The following is a 17,593-nucleotide window of genomic DNA, read 5'->3' as shown; positions in this document are numbered from 1 at the left end:
GTGGCCTAACATGGACAAGTTACTTAACCTCTCTGTGCCTCAGTTTCCTCACATGGGGATAATAGCAGTATTTATGGGGTTGTTATGAAGATTAAATGAATGAATACTTTTAGGACACTGCTGGACAATTAAGTCCTAGCTCTTATTATTATTATCTTTGTGATTATTGTTTTGAAGATGATGTGGACAACCAGAACATAATTTATGTAATTTATGCAGCTAGTTGATACATTGATTTCAAGATAAATTGTTTTGCTATGTGCCAGAGGCAGTTGCTATCTGTGACTTCTCCTTGTCTCCTCTTTCCCTCTATTGGCCAGCAATCTGAAGGCCACTCCCTCTGATAACTTCTGCCATTGATTCAGCCACTGGGGTGGCCCAGAGAGGACAACAGTCTAGAAGTGTGCAAACATGCATCAAAGATGTTATGCCAACAGAAACAACAGGAGCAATGACATAGGCATTGTCTTTTTATTCATTTGGGAGTTTCAGTCTGAAGAAATGTTGAGGTCAGTATCAGACTAACTTAATGTCAATCCTCTGGTTCAAAGCTTCAATACAGAAATGCTAACATTGTCTCCTCTCTACTACAGGCAGGGTAAGCTTTAGATCGTCACCAAAAATTGGCCGGGGTTCAAATCCAAGCTCCAGCTGTTGATAAATTTGTGTCCTGGTGTAGATTAAGATGGGCAGGCCCTTAAGGATAAGAGAACACAAAATTCCCATAGAGAATTTTTTTTTTTTTTGAGATGAAGTCTCACTGTATCTCCCAGGCTGGAGTGCAATGGCACGATATCAGCTCGCTGCAGCCTCCGCCTCCCGGGTTCAAGCAATTCTTCTGCCTCAGCCTCCTAAGTAGCTGGGTTTACAGGTGCATGCCACCATGCCCAGCTAATTTTTGTATTTTTAGTAGAGACGGGGGTTTCACCATATTGGCCACACTGGTCTTGAACTCCTGCCCTTAGGTGATCCACCCTCCTCAGCCTCCTAAAGTGCTGAGATTACAGGTGTGAGCCACCGCGCCTGGCCGAGAGTATTTTTATATGAAGAAGTCCTCTTCTGTCAATGTGAGGGGAGTTAACTCAGGTGGATTATGAGTCAATGCCACCTCTAGTCTTACAAACCATTATTTTCTTTAGGGCAAAGCCCATAGGGGGATACATTTCAGGTTTGTTTGTTTGTTTGTTTGTTTGTTTGTTTTTTTAATTCAACTGATGGATTCAAAATGCTCCTTGTGAAGTTTTGGGGCTCACCTCAATTGTGACCTGGGTAAGCTGCAGGTTTGATAGACTACTAAAGTTTGGCCAAACCCTAAGTAAGCCAGAACTGAGCCCAAACTCCAAGTAAGCTGCAGGGATTCTGCTGTCCCATCTTGATCCTCCCATAGTCTGATGAAAATCTCTCTTATAGATTCAGTCTGAGTCCATTTTCCTCATCTCTAGTTGCAAAACTTCTTCATGGAGATAGAAAGAACTTGGGCACATGAATTCCATCTTGGTCATGACCTTGACACCACCCCTACTCCCTTCTTCACTGCCTTGGAGCAAACGTGGCCCATGTGGATAAGAACCTCATAAAGAAGCCCCACTTATTTTCCACATCCCTAATTATTTCATTGAATCCAACCAGGTTTTCTAAACCTGTTTGTGTATATTTAGACATACGGTGTGAGTAATTTGTGAGCATTTACCGAGAAGTCTTATCCAAATTCCTTTTAAGAAAGATGCCAGGACCTCATTCTCAATTCTGTTACTGAAACTGTGATTTTTCCCATTTTAGAGTTGAGATGCTTAAGCTACACAGGATACAGATTTCACTTTCAATAAAATCACCGGCTGGTAAAACCCAAATTAAAACAGAGCATTGGAAATCAAGCTGCCTTTTTCTATTAGAATTAACAAGAGCTGTTTCATTTTCTAAATCAAAAGTTTTGGACTCTGAAATCCTATTTGTAGAGAATACTAGGTGTTATTAAAAATGCAGATAGTTGTTGTGAGCTGGCATGTTTTCCTGTGGTTGCCAGGATGCTGTAAGGGCAGGTACACATAATACATTAACATTTTAATCAAAGAATAAAGAACGAGGAGAACACATGAAATGCTCCAAAGCATTTAGGAAAGATAATGCCTCATCTTGAGACTCAGCAGTGACTTCATTGTTAGAAAAAAAGCTGTTTGTATAATACACCCCTGTTCTAACTAACCTTCCCTACCTATATTTCCCTTCTGTCTGTAATTCCCCATCTTAAAATAACAATAACAATAATAATAATAATGATAACAATAAAAACTTTGTTTGGCTTGGTACCCCCTTTTATTCCTCTAAAAAGAAGAGATTCTTAGCCTGGGCTCCGTACAAAACTTTATATGTGTGTTTCTAGTGGTATTTTTCTGAGAATTAGGTCCATAGCTTTCATAAACATACAAATAATTTATAACCTCCAGTAGAAATTAAACAAGCCAACAAAACAAATGTGGAATATATGGCGTCCTCTTGGTTCATCTTTTTTCACTAGTGTTTTGTTTCAGCTGGGCTTTTGAACAAAGCTAATGAATAGTCAACTCAAGGGTTACATTGAACCTTGAATTGTAATGGTCAATTATGTAATTGTAATATAATGTAATTGTAGTTGTAATGGTGCTGACCATTACTTTGTAAAGTGATAGAATCATTCAGATATCCTGCTATCCAATTCAATTCAAACCCATTTTCCTCCTTAAAACCAGTTGCTGTCCACCATTTCCAAGATTTCTGTCATGACTTTTCCATTCTCTTAGGCAATCTCCCTCCTTAGTTTGTTGTAGAGTCTTTCTTGATCTTTCTCTCTCCTATCTAATTAGCTGGCAATTTTCTCAGGGGAAGTCTTTTACATACAGTTTTTTCTTTTAATTACTAAAACGAAAACAAAAACTGCACTGATGGTTTTTACCACTGGATCACCATTAGGATCACATGAAGAGCTTTTTGTACTGAAGCTTAGACCCTAGACCCAGACAGTTTCATATAACTGCTCTGGGATAAAGCCTGGACATCGATGTAAAAAAATTTAAAAATCTCCTGAGGGCGCAGCCAGTGCTGAGGGTCACTTGCCTACCCTATCTTATATGACTATGTTTTTGCTATGAAAACCTCTAGCTGGTGATCTTGTGTCCAATCTTCTTACTCTCCACTTTATTCCATATGACCTTCCCCTCCCTTAGATTAAACTCAGCCTCTTAATTTCCCCATAGCTTCCATTGGTTAAGAAACTCCATTGCCTTCCATGGTAGTGGCCTTTAAATTGTTCTGTGGGGCTTTAAAGGTTCCACAGAATCCCATTGGAACCTTTGACTGGAGGAGGATGAGGAGATAGTCCTCTCAGTCATCTCTTCCCTAGTTTTACAACTAGGGCCCTCAAAAATAAAGTGAAATGAGTTTCTTAAAGACTATAGTAAAGTTAGATTAGAACTCAAATCCCCTTACCCTTGGCCTTTTTTTCTAATTCAGAAAGCTACCTATCCCAGAGCTATACTAATTGATGAAGGTTGGTGCTGGGCCTTTGCCATTTTTTTTCTATTTGCTAGCTCTATCCTGCAGTCTTGGCTTTCTTGCCTGGAACATCTTTGGCAGGTGTATCTGTGTCTTCAGGAAAATCAGATGTGACTGAAAGATTTGGCTTGTCCAATTTGTCATGACTTGTTGACAGTGGCCCTGGGAACTGTGGCACCAGTAGCACTAGGGCTTTGATGCCATGCCTGTCAACATAATAACATTGTGTTTAAGCACAGCGCATTCCACTTTAGCCCCAAGGTCTGTCTATAACCCTATGTATTAAACAGTTAACTCTAGGACAAGCTCTATGGGTTGTCTAAATAGCAGCTTATCTGTGATTCACGGAGAATCAAATGTTCGACCTGCCCCAAAATATCATACCTACTCACCCTGCATGTTACCTATTCAGGTTTGGTAGCTTCTCATGGTAATAAGGTAATCTTTATTTTTTAAATGCACGTGTACTATCTCAAAAGCATAACATTGTCAGTATTCATTAATACCTTAAAACAAATTTGATTGATATTTTTTCTCATCTGGTTCAGAGCAAAAGTCCTCAGGGAACAGCACCGGCATAGGTGAAAGTTGATTGATGAGGGTAGGTGTGAAGGGGAGCACAGAAAATAATTTTGAGCTTGGGTGCAGTGTTACAGGACGAGCTTGGACACTCACAGGAGACAGCAAAATGGAGAGTGGATGCCAAAGAATATGAGCTGACTGATTCCCAGTTTTGCCAAATTCAGCACTTTCCTCAGAGTTTTTTTGGTTAGTTCCCTTTATTTATTGATTTTGCCATTGCTTTGGCAGAAGTGCAAAAATTTGGGAAAGAATAATAGCATCACTATAACGAACATTTATTGAACACTTACTCTGTGCTAGGTGTTGTTCAAAGCATCTGACATGTATCAACTTATTGTATTAGTCTCCTCAGCATGTAGAGATAGATTGCCATTATGATATTCATGCCACAGATCATGAAACTGTGGCCCAGATGTTTGAAGAATTTCCCTAAGATCATCCACCAAGTAAATCATGAAATCAGGATTCCAAGCAGTCTAGCTCCAAAGCCTGTACTATTTTACTTTATTTTATTTATTTTATTTTATTTTTTTTGTAGCGACGGAGTCTCATCGTATTCCCTAAGCTGGTCTTGAACTTCTGAGCCCAAAATATCCTTCTGCTTCGGCCCTTCAAAATGCTGGGATTAAAGCCTGCATTCTTCAGGCTGGGAGTGGTAGCTCATGCCTGTGATCCAAGCGCTTTGGGAGGCCAAGGCGGGTGGATCACTTAAGCTTAGAAGTTCGAGACCAGCCTGGGCAAAATGGTGGAAATCCCCTCTTTACAAAAAAATACTAAAATTAGCCAGGGGTGGTGGCACACACCTGTAGTCCCATCCACTGGGGAGGCTGAGGTGGGAGGATTGCTTGAACCCGGGAGGTTGGGGTTGCAGTGAGCCATGAATGTGTGACTGCACTCAAGCCTGGGTGATAGAGTAAGGCCCTATCTCAAAAAAAGAAAAGAAAAGAAAAAGAAAAGAGGGGGAAGGAAGGAAGGGAGGGAGGGAGGGAAGGAAGGAAGGAAGGAAGAAGGGAAGGAAGGAAGGAAGAAAGGAAGGACTGTATTCTTAACCTCTATTGTCTCTCAAACTTACAGCATTGATAAGTGGTAGGAAGATTCTTCAAATCCAGAGAGTCTGATTGTAGATCATCCCACTATAATGTCTCCTGAGCTGCAATGGATTTTTCAAGTATATTAGACTTTTACATTCATGGAGACTCGAGTGGTCCAGAAAAAGTTACTTGGTTTAGGATTTTCTTGAAGTTGTAGCAGTCTGGTGTCTCAATAACAGTGCTCTATTGGTTTAATATAAAATAGCAATCTGAAGAAGGAAGTTGAGTGTAAACCTCACAAAGTGTTCAGCAAAATCCCTGCCCAGCTGTTAGTGTCCCAAACTAAAACGGAGAATTCAAACAAAATCACTTCTTGTCTCTGTAAAGGTCAGCTAAAATAAAAATGGTTTAATATTTTTCCCTTCTCTATATGACCAAAACATTGCCAGTGTCCAGGGAACATAAAAAACAAAAACAAAAACAAAAAAAACCCAGAAATCTTGGATATAGGAAATCACTACACGGTCTTTACATGTGTTTTTTTAGGCTTTCTAAAGGGCTTTTTGGATATCAAATGAATCTTCCCAGCTTCCAGGAAATAAACAGATGGCAGGTATCATATTAATTCAAAAATGTGATTAGAATTTGAAGAAAGATCTGCTCGGGTCTTCTCTTTCCCCATCTCCCCCAAAGATGGAACTAATTCTAGTAAGAGGGTCCATTTTGAAGCAGGAGAGAAAAATAAAATGCCTTTTAAGGCCAGTGTTACTGGATGAAGATCATCTTTCTTTTTCTTTTTCTTTTTCTTTTTTTTTTCTTTTTTTTCGAGACAGAGTCTCACTCTGTCACCCACGCCGGAGTGCAGTGGCATAATCTCGGCTCACTGCAACCTCTACCTCCCGGGTTCAAGCACTTCTGCCTCAGCCTCCCGAGTAGCTGGGATTACAGGTGCTCAGCACCATGCCTGGGTAATTTTTGTATTTTTAGGGGAGATGGGGTTTCACTGTGTTGGCCAGGCTGGTCTCAAACTCCTGATTCCCTCTGATCCTCCTGCCTTGGCCTCCCAAAGTGCTGGGATTACAGGCATGAGCCTCCAAATCCGGCCCGGAGCTCAGCTTTCTGATGACTCTCTAGGAGCTGAGAGTATGGAAAAGGAATTGCTGAAGAAAGGGGGATAGGATCAAAGGCAGGTTTACACAACGTGTAAGCTATGGGGGCAGTGGGGGGATGGGGGGGGCTCCATCTTAGAAATCCTTTCTTCTTTTCATCTAGTAATTAGCTATTCTCATACCCAAATTAAAGTATTTCTCCCTAACATTCAGTAAATAAATGTGAAACAAACAAACTCCAACAAACAAAAAGATACTGTTGGTTTGTCAGAAAAAGTTCTTTTCTGTTATTCTCCAGTTTTCAGGAGGGAAACACCTCACCCACTCTCTTAATAGATTTGACCTACCTTTGCTTGAGAACATCTTTCATTTCCATGGAAGCTTTAAAGAAACAGTAATACATCACAGCAAGGCTTCCCAACCTTTTTTGTCAAAGAGAAGCTGCTTTTCATTTTCCCTAAAGCTTTAAGGTCAAGAGATGGGGGTGGGGAGTTCCCAGTAGATTATTCCATTCCTCCTAGGGGAATTTAACAACCCCAGGCCACTGACGTGAGCACCGTCAAATCAGGCTTCCAGATCTACCCACATTTACTGGTTAAGAACTCCCATACAAGAATTCTTCCTTTCAATGAGAAATGGAAAAACTTATTAAAAAAAATAAGCAATTGCTTGCTATTTCACTTTCCCAGAAGATGTTCTGAGCACCAGTTAACCTCATTTGCCATCAGAATCAGCCAAAACAGTGAAAGTGACATAGTTTAGCCTCTGAAAATTATTTCTTCATAGCTGGACACCATCCATGTATATTCCCCAAACCAAGTTTTCTGTGAATGCCCTTGTTGCTCTAGGCAGAGTTTCCAGGCTTGCCTTCCCCGTTGAATGGAATGTTCAGCCAGGTTTCCACCCCTTGGAGGGCTACTTTCCTGCTAAGATAAGAATTTCTCTGGAAATAAATTACTCACTGTAGGTGCTCACAATCTCACTATCCATTTGCTCTTAAACCAACTCACAATTCTTGAGTTTTCAGAGTAAAAACTATGCTTCCCTTCTGGATTGGAGGACATGCAGTGTAGAGATGAAAAAATTATTTTATCTATCCAGGTGGCCATGCTAGGATGGCTCCCTAGGACTGCCCTAGGCAGGACCCTATAGGCAACAGAAATCAGCCCCATAGAGTTGTAGATTTAATAGTTGGAAGAAATCGCAATGGATCATTTGATCCAGTTCAGACATCTTGGGTAGAATGACTCCATTTTACTGAAGACAAAGTGGAGAGCCTGAAAGGTGAAAGGCATATCCAAGGTTATCTGGTCATCTTGTAGAGCCAGAGAAGGCAGGAGACCTAGGGCCCTTATCTACTGTCTCCTACTTCATCACACTGCTTTGCAAATGCTTAAAGGACTATAGGATGCCAATACCTAATGACTTTCTCATGCCCATGAGGTGTTTGCAAGGGAGAAAGAATGGAATACTTCTTAATACAACATGGGAGGTCCTATGATATCAATTCCTTCTGAGGTCTAACTTAATCTGACCCAAACCCAGCTGGGCATGGTGGCTCACACCTGTAATCCGAGCACTTTGGGAGGCTGAGGCAGGAGGACTGATTGAGCCCAGGAGTTCGTGAGCAGCCTGGGCAACATGGTAAAAACCCCCATCTCTAAAAAAAATAAAAAATAGATTAAAAACCTGACCCAAACTTGAGCAAAGGAATGACCTGTAACATATTCAGTATTTATGGATTTATGGACTATTTTAATTAATTAATTAATGTTTTAGAGACAGGGTATCCCTCTGTTGCCCAGGCTGAAGTACACTAGCACAATCATAGCTCACTGCACCCTCCACTCCTGAGCTCAAGTGATCCTCCCACCTCAGCCTCCGGAGTAGCTAAGACTACAGGCATGTACCACCATGCTCAGCTAGTTTTTTAATTTTTTGTAAAGATGGGGTCTTACTATGTTGCTCAGGCTGGCCTTGAACTCCTGGGCTCAAGTGATCCTCCTGCCTTGGCATCCCAAAGTATTGGGATTACGGGTATGAGCCATGGTGCCCATGAGGATTGACTTAGATGCCTGTCTTCATAACATAGTTCCTTACCCATTTTTGTGAACTTTATTACACACATTGTCCTCTGCTGAAGTCTTCTCTTGTTTTTCTCATGTCTTGCCACCTCAACTCGGTTTTTTGATATTGTTTGGGTCTTTCCTTCATCACTGAATGATTCTTCAAATGTCAGATAGTTGGAGCTGGGATTAGGGGTGAGTGTCAATAATTTGAGCTACTTCGAGGCAGAGGCAGGAGAATCACTTAAGTCCAGGCATTTGAGACCAGCCTGAGCAACACAGAGAGACCCATCTCAAAAAACAAAACAAACAAACAAACAGAAGTCATATAGGTAACGCTATTCCTGGATCAACCAGATTCCCAGGCCTTCCTTTTTATATGTTGCTTGTAGTTAGACACCCATCAGACATTGATCGGTGGTGAAATGGTTGGTTACAATTGTTATGGTTGTGGTTTTGGTTGTTACAATTACTAGCTCCACAGCTATATATAATCTATACAAACTGCCTTTATCATAACTGTAATAAAGATAGGCAGAATTTAGGAAGAGTGAGAGGGAAAAAAAAAGAAGCAGGTAGTAGGGGTTATTTGTGGAGTTCCTATTTAGTGCATGTCTATGCAATAACCAAGTACTATCTGGAGCTCTAAATATACAGTGGAAATACAGATTCTGCACTTGACGTATGCATTTTGAATTACTGCAGGCAGAGATACCAAGAATGTTATGCAGTTGAATAAAAATACCCATTCCCACACAGACAAATGTGGGAAAGGGAACCATATGGAACCTGAGAGAGGATGGCCATATTTTAGAGAACTAAATGAAAGCAAGGAAAGGATAGAAATAGGATCAGGACATAGACATTTTTCTTAACCTCAGTAGCTAAAGTTTCCCCCAATTGCTTTGTGGAATGGAGTAGAAGTCCATTTTAGATAAATATTATTATCTAACATTATACATTTATATTATTCAACATTATTGTGAGTTTGGATATAGAGTTATTTACATTGTATTTGATTATCTATTGCCATGTAACTGATTATCCCAAGATTTAGTGACTTAAAACAACAAACTATTATCTCACAGTTGAGAGTCAGAAATCCAGGAGTAACTTAGCTAGGTGGTCGTGGGTCAGGGTGTCTCATGAGGTTATAGTCAAGCTGTCAGCTGAGGATACATCATCTGATTTGGATGGGCTTGGAGGTTCTGCCTCCAGAAAGCTCACAAAGCAGTTAACTTGAGTCCTCAGTTCCTCAGTGGTGTCATCTGAAAGTCTCAGTTCCTTGCCATGTGGGCATCTCCACAGAACTGCCTGGGTGGTCTCAAGACATGGTAGCTGGTTTCTCTCAGAGTGAGTGGTCCAAGAGAAAAGGAGCCGGGTAGATTTAACATGAAAGCTTAAGCTTCAATCTTTTTCTCTTTTTTGGAGAGGGGGTAATTTTTTATTGTGGTAAGGTAAATATATATATCATACACACATACATATATATGTGTATATATATATAACTTACCATTTTAACCTGTTGTAAGTGTACAATTCAGTGGCATTAAGTACATTCACATCGTTGCGCAACTCTCAGCACTTCCTATTTCTAGACCCTTTTCATCATCTCAAATAAAATTTCTATACCCATTAAACAGCAGTAACTCTCCATGCACCAAATCCCCAGCTCCTGGTATCTTCTACTCCACTTTCTGTCTCTATGAATTTGCTTACTCCAGGTACCTTTTTCTTTTTATAAGTTGAATCATACAATACTTGTCCTTTTCTGTCTGGTTTATTTTACTTAGCATGTTTCCAAGACTCATTCTTGTTGACCAGGTATGGTGGCTCATGCCTGTAACCCTAGCACTTTGGGAGGCTGAGGCGGGAGGATCAATTGAGTCCAGGAGTTCAAGAACAGCTTGAGCAACATAGTGTGACCCCAATTCTAAAAAAAAAAAAAAAAAAAATTAAAAAAATTTTTAAAAGATTCATTCCTGTTGTTGCATGTATCAGAATTTCATGCCTTTTTAAGGCTGAATAATTTTCTGTTCCATGTATATACCACATTTTATAGATGGATGGATAAATAAAATATGATATATACATGCAGTGAAATAGTATTATGTTGTTTCCATTTTTGCTGCAGTCTTTTCGAAACCTACTATGGAAGCGGCATCCCATCATTTCTATTGTAATCTATTCCCTGGAAACAAGTCACTAAGTCCAGCCCACACTTATAGGGATGGGGTAGGACAGAGGTACCAAAGAATCTGTGGGCATATCTCTAAAATGATAGCAGACACCTAAGTTAATTTTAGCATCTGCACACAATTCTTTTCAGAGTATGGGCTCAGTCATTACTAATTCTCTTGATGGATTTATAAAATCCTGAGTTTAAGAATCTTTCAGCTGGGCGTGATGGCTCATGCTTGTAATCCAGCACTTTGGGAGGCTGAGGTAGGTGGATTGCTTGAGCCCAGGAGTTCGAGACCAGCTTGGGTAACATGGTAAAACCACGTCTGTACTAAAAATTCAAAAATTAACCGGGTGTGGTGGCATGTGCCTATCGTCTCAGCTACTTGGGAGGCTGAGGTGGGAGTATGGCTTGAGCCCAGGAGGCAAAGGTTGCAGTGAACCAGAATCATGCCACTGTATTCCTGCCTGGGCGACAGAGCCAGAGCCTATCTCAAATAAAACAAAATAAAAAGAGTCTTTCCAGGGACTAGACCTGAAGTAACCCCTACCAGAGTATAGTGCTGAAAATGGGCAAAACAGAAAAATGGCATGACTTATAAATATTGCCCTAACAAGGCTCATTTTGGTACAGCAGGCATTGTAGATACAAACCTGATTTGTACGCTGATCTTAGGCCTGGGTTTCCCAGCAGCAGGAGTGAGAATAGACCTGCCTCGTGTGTTATTCTCCTGCATGTAGTGGGTGCTATTTCAATAGTGGTAGTGGCTGTGGCATATGTATTTAGAGCATATTCAGAGTTATTCCTGCTGGAGTCTGTCTTTATATGGAGTTGACAGAAGGCTTAGTCTGTAGTGACAAAAATAACAACAAAAAGGAATAATCCCCCAAACGATTATCCTTTTTATTAATTCCGTCACCATTCTTATTTCTTTCTTTCAAGATTAGCACCACAAAGCTAAACTCTTTTGCCTTTTTAATTTGTTGCACTAGTTCAATTTTCTATTTTGTGATGAATGTAAGGGAATTGGAAGTGGTTTGTGAAGATGAAGGCAGGAGGGATGGGAAAAAAAGCAATTACCTCATACCAGTTACACCAGGAAATAGTGGAGGTGCCATTCCTCTGGCATTTCTGCCCATTTTTCTTCATTACTATAATGGCGGCTGCTCTCCTCATTACCAGCACATTTCTCTTCATTACCAGCGTGGTCATAGGGGGGATGATGAGTGCTATTTACAACCAGCATTCTGTGAAAGGTCCAGCAGATGAATAATAACTATTCACACAGATATGGGGAGGCCAAAAAAGGCAAATGGTTAAAGTGAGGCTGTTGTGTTTCAGAAAGGCAGGGAGGCGATTTCCTCTGAAGAGAGAGGGGGCTCATATTCCTCAATGAGGGGACTGCCTTACAGAGCTGGGCTGGAACAGTCCAGGTACTTGAGTGTGTTCTCATAAGAACTGGCCAGAAAACAGTGACGTATTTAACCTTTAAATGTGTGTATATCCATAAATATAGACACATCTTGTTGGTTCTGTTTCTCTGGAGAATCCTAATGCAGGTAGATGGATGGATGGATGGATGGATGGATGGATGGATGGATATGTAGATAGATAGATTGATAGATAGACAGATACACACACACATATGTAGATACACAGATGGATAGATGATAGTTTTTATCTATCTATATGGAGAGAGAGAGATTTATTTTAAGGAATTGGCTCACATGATTGTGGAGGCTTGGCAAGTCCACAATCTGATGGGGGAGGCCAGCAGGCTGGAGACTCAGGGAAGAGTTGCAGTTGGAATCAAAAGGCTGTGTGCTGACAGAATTCCTTCTTACTTGACGGAGATGAGTCTTTGTTCTATTCAACCCTTCAACTGATTAAGTGAGGCACACCCACATTATAAAGTTTAATAAGCCGTTCTCAAACTCTACCATTATTGATTTTAATCTCATCCAAAAAGCACCTTCCTAAAAACATTCAGAATGATGTTTCATTATTCTGGGCACCATGGTACAGCCAAATTGACATGTAAAATAAAAAATCACACTATTTATCTATCTGTCTATCAATCTATCATCTATCTGTAAATCTAGACTAACAAGGTATAAAGAACTTGCAAACCACACATAGAGATGCTAAATTGGGTTCTTACCTAATGACAAGTCTTCAAACTGGGCTGTTGGGATTCTTCGTGGGGTGTGGCCAGTGGCAGCTAGCCAGGAATGGAGTCTTACCTTTCATCAGTCATGCTTTCAGACACTTGAATTGAGGGCAATAATGACTCCAAGGGCAGGAGAGGATCTGTAAGTGGGTTTGGAGGAGAGGCACAGTGTAGATATGGTTGGAAAGTGAGGTGAATTATTTATTAAAGGGCACTGTTAAATTTCACTAATTGCTACTCTTGCTTTTTCTCGATAGCAATGGCTTTTACCCTTGTCCCACGGCCCCCCTGCCCAACTCAAGAAGGTGATGAAATAGGCTGCAGAAGTTCCCAGTCAGGCAAGTAGAAGCAGGTCAGCTTCCCAGAGATGGGCTCATGGGCAGGACTCTAGTTAACCCCTGCGGGCCTGGAGCATTTGGGACAGAGGCCCTGGGAAAAGATTTCCACTAGAAGGGCATTGTTATTTGCCAAACTCTGACGGTGTGTGCAGCCTGTTAAGAATGATAGAGGTGGCATTCCAGCACAGCAAGCTTTCAGTGTGAGACAGAGGGATGAAAGGAATACAATATGAAAGCAGCAGGTGAAAATGGATGTATCACACAGGGAAAAGATGTTAGAGGAATATTGAGGTATATTAATTCTCCCCAGGTCCCCTCAAATTCAGTAGCTTTAGTGAAAGCAAAGATAATGCTCTTGAATTAGGCCCAGGCTTCTAACAAGTGCCACAGCACCATCTGCTTTGTAGCAAAAGTCATAGGAGGTGGGAAAGACATACCTGCATGCCATCCGATGATAATTTCTTTAATCATCTCTATTTCCTCAGGAGCTCTCACAAGCTGTTGTATGCGGACAAGCTCAGGGAATTTGATGTCTCCCAAATGACGCTTCTCTAGGGTTAGGCGACTCCTAAGGGCAAGACAGCATTTGCCCAGTAGTCTTTGGGATAATCTGCACATGTTTAAGGGCTTGAAACAAGCAACAGAAGCAACTACTTTGCCCCTTGCAAATTTTTCCTAACCGGGTCAGGAGAGGCTTCTGAGCTTACTATCAGCAAATTGTCAGACTCTGTCCTTGAAAAATCATTCGCCATTGAGAAAGGGCATGGTCTTGTACATTCACACCTATCTCACTGTAACTTTAATGAAGCAAGAACAAATTAAAGGTAAACATCCTGTAGGGTGTAAACCACCTATATTCCTGAGAGATAGAATGTGGGGATTTCCTTAAATAACTAGCTATAGGCTTTTGGCTTGGGTTGTTTGATTTATTTTCCTTATTGCTGGAGCAACTTGCTCTGTCTCTAAACCAATTTCCCGAATCCCTGAGCAGAGCATGTTATGGCAGTCTCTCATAACTAGACCCAACTAGTTTGAAGCCACCTGGACTTTGCCCTAACTTGGCACCAGACATCCATTTGGAAAATTTGGGCCAGCTAATCTTGCCATGCTTCTTCCTGTTGTCCCTGGGTAACCTTGCCCAGCTTCAGAATTTCAACCACCCGCTGCAGTCTGATGAACTCCAAATCTATATCTGTAGCCCCAAGCTCTCTTCTGAGCCTCAGCCTAGACTTCTCAACCTGAGTGTACAGTGGACACCTCAGACAACATGCCCCAAACTGAAGTCAACATCTTAGCCTACAACTTGCTCTTCTCTTCAATTTTCTAGCTTTGTTAGTGGTGCTACCTTCACCAGTCACTGGAACTGGTTACCTTTTACTTTTCCGTCTCCACCCACCCTCACATATATCCAATCTATCACCATGTTGTGCTGATTTTACATTCTAATTAGTTTTTCTTTAAATGTATCTCTTTCCTTTCATTTCTACCCACTGCTACTACCATAATCCAAGCTCTTAGAGTCATCCTGGTTTGGCCATAACTAGTCCTTCTGCCTTCTGCCTTAACTAGTTAAGACTGTACATGACAGCTTGAATAATCTATCTAAAATGCTGAAAGTCTTTAAAAACTCCCCATCATTTAGAGAACTAAACACTAAACTAATTATCCAGCCCCTCTTTGACTGCAGTCTCCAATGTTACCTCCCAATAACTCCCTCTTTCCCTTTATAATGCTTGTAATACTCTTTTAATTTCCCACGTGTGCTTCCAGCCCTGTGCCTCTGCAGGAGTTATTCCTTCAATCTGGAGTGCCCATCCTACCCTTCTTCACAGGCTAATTATGTCTGACTCATCTTTTAATACTCAGCTAAAGCATTATCTCTTCCAGAAAACCTCTTGTGAACTCCCAGAGCAGAACAAGTACCATTCCTCTCTATTATTCTCCATAACATTATGTAGATATCTGTGTTATTATCCCCTTTGTTTATTTTTCCCACTGGATTTTAAAACATTTTTTTTCATCTTTGCCCTTAAAGTGCCTAGACTAGAAACTAAAATGATGCTTGATTTTATTTTTCACTGAATTCCTATGTCTTTATATTTTTGGACCCTCATCTATGGAATATTGATTCTAACAGCAAATTTCTTTGATTCACTAAGATGCCATAATGTATCTAAACATTTTTTAAAGTATCTAACAGCTTCCAAGGGTTTTTGAATATCTTCATTTCTTTTGACGAAGTCTCACTCTTTCACCCAGGCTGCTCACTGCAACCTCCACCTCCCAGGTTCAAGCAATTCTTGTGCCTCAGCCTCCCAAGTAGCTGGGATTACAGGCGAGTGCCACCACACCAAACTAATTTTTGTAATTTTAGTAGAGACGGGGCTTCACCATGTTGGCCAGGGTGGTCTTGAACTCCGGACTTCAGGTGATCCTCCCACCTCGGCCTCCCGTAGTGCTGAGATTACAGACGTAAGCCACCATGCCTGGCCGAATATCTTTATTCTTGTAGACCCACATCTTCTCTATAACCCACAATACCTACTTCTCCAAAACCACTGACCTGTTGGAAAAGTGACTTGTAGACCAGGTGTCTTCTGAGGTGCATGTTTCCAGTGACTGACATTGTGGCCTTACTTTCTTGGCTGCAGTTTTGGGGGTTCTCAGACAATCACAACAACATTAAACAAGCCAGAGCAAGCTAGCAAAATAGCATCTTAGGTTAGGTTAGAGACCTAACAGAGGCATTGCTGGAACACAAGGAAGTCTCTAGAGAATATGTAAGATTCAGGCAGGGAGTCTCTGCCACTTTGCCTAATTAGAAATAAATGCCTGGCACTTCATTATCTCAATTAAATCTTTTTGTCCACCTGCTGGATACATCACACTATTGAAGATATCATTGGGGTTAAGGTATCAATCTCTGTCTGTATGTCAAGGCTGGACGTGGTGACTCACACCTGTAATCCCAATACTTTGGGAGGTCGAGGTGGGTGGATCACTTAAGTTCAGGAGTTTGAGACCAGCCCAACCAACACGGTGAAACCCTGTCTCTTCTAAAAAAAAAAAAAAAAAAAAAAAAAATCAAAAATTAGGCATGGTGGCACATGCATGTAATCCCAGCTACTCAGAAGACTGAGGCAGGAGAATTGCTTGAACCAGGAGGTGGAGGTTGCAGTGAGCCAAGATCATATCACTGTATTCCAGCCTGGGCAACAGAGTAAGACTCTATCTGGAGAAAAAAAAAAATGGATATACTAGGCAAAGCAAGGAATTTTAAAGATGCAAATTTTCTTGAAAGCATGATCTAAATACACAGATTATGTTGTGTTTCTGTTGTAAAATTCTTCCTGTCTCCCCTGGTTATCTTTGGGATCAAAATCCTTATGACACAATATCCCTGAGAGTCATTACAGCATAGAAGATAAGAGGACATGTCCTACCACCAGACTGGGTTGAGATTCCAGCTCAGACTCAATAAATCAACTCCTCAGCTTTCAGTTTCCTCATCTGTAAAATGGAAATAATAAAATAATAGTATTTACTTCACATGGTATTGTGAAGATGAAAGCAAAGATATGGCAAGAGCTCAGAAGAGTACCTGGCCCATAGTAAGTATTCAGTACAATTCAACTATTCAACTATTGCTGTTTGATATAAGACATGCTCCTTTCTTCATCTGCATTTGTCCATGTACTTCAGCTATATTGAACTTGAAGTTCCTCTCTACTACATCGTTCTCACATTGCTTTGCACCTGCTGCTAGGAAAGGTTTTGCTTTCTTTTGGCTAATTCCTACCACTCCCCACTCCCCTTGCCCCATCAGTCTCTGTCAAGAGACCCTCTCATGTATCCACAAAGATCTCTGTGCTTCCTGCCCCCACTATCTGTCCTGATGTTCCTGTACATGTCTGTCTCCCACACTGTACTCTAAAACCCTCAATAGGAAGGATTTTTTCCCTTAATCTCCCAATGTATACACAACTATTGGCATATAAGACATGCTCAAATATATCTACCAAATGATCTATAGACTACACACCAAACACATGTGAAAAGTGAAAATAAAAATGTATCTAATATCCAAATGGGAAAAAATTATTTCTAAATAAGTATTGTTATCTTCAGTGCTTATAGCATATGCTTTTGAATAGCCAATGATTAATATGTGGCCTTAAGAGGATGGATTTAATTTTTTGGCAACCCTTAAAAGGAAACCAAAATTAGGTTTTTGGTAAAGATGAGCAATCAAACTTGTTAATACCACTTTAGATCAAAAATAGATACGGCTGGATAAGCAAAATTGTACATCTATAGAATGAAATACTATTCAGTGACTAAAAGAAATGAGCTCTTAAGCCACGAGAAAGCATAGAGGAAGCTTAAATGCATATTGGTAAGTGAAAAAGGCTGTTAAAAAAGGCTACATACTGTGTGATTCTAACTATATGACATTCCAGAAAAGACAAAACTGTAGAGACAATAAAAAGATCAGTGGTAGCCAGGGCTGGAATAACAAGCAGGAAAGGGATGAGTAGGTGGCAGACAGGAGATTTTTAGGGTGGTGAAACTGTCTCGTATGCGACT

This window comes from Pan paniscus, chromosome 10 (genome assembly GCF_029289425.2).
Source record: "Pan paniscus chromosome 10, NHGRI_mPanPan1-v2.0_pri, whole genome shotgun sequence".
Lineage (NCBI taxonomy): Eukaryota > Metazoa > Chordata > Mammalia > Primates > Hominidae > Pan > Pan paniscus.
The sequence above is the reverse complement of the archived record's forward strand: the minus strand, read 5'-3'. Positions refer to the sequence as shown.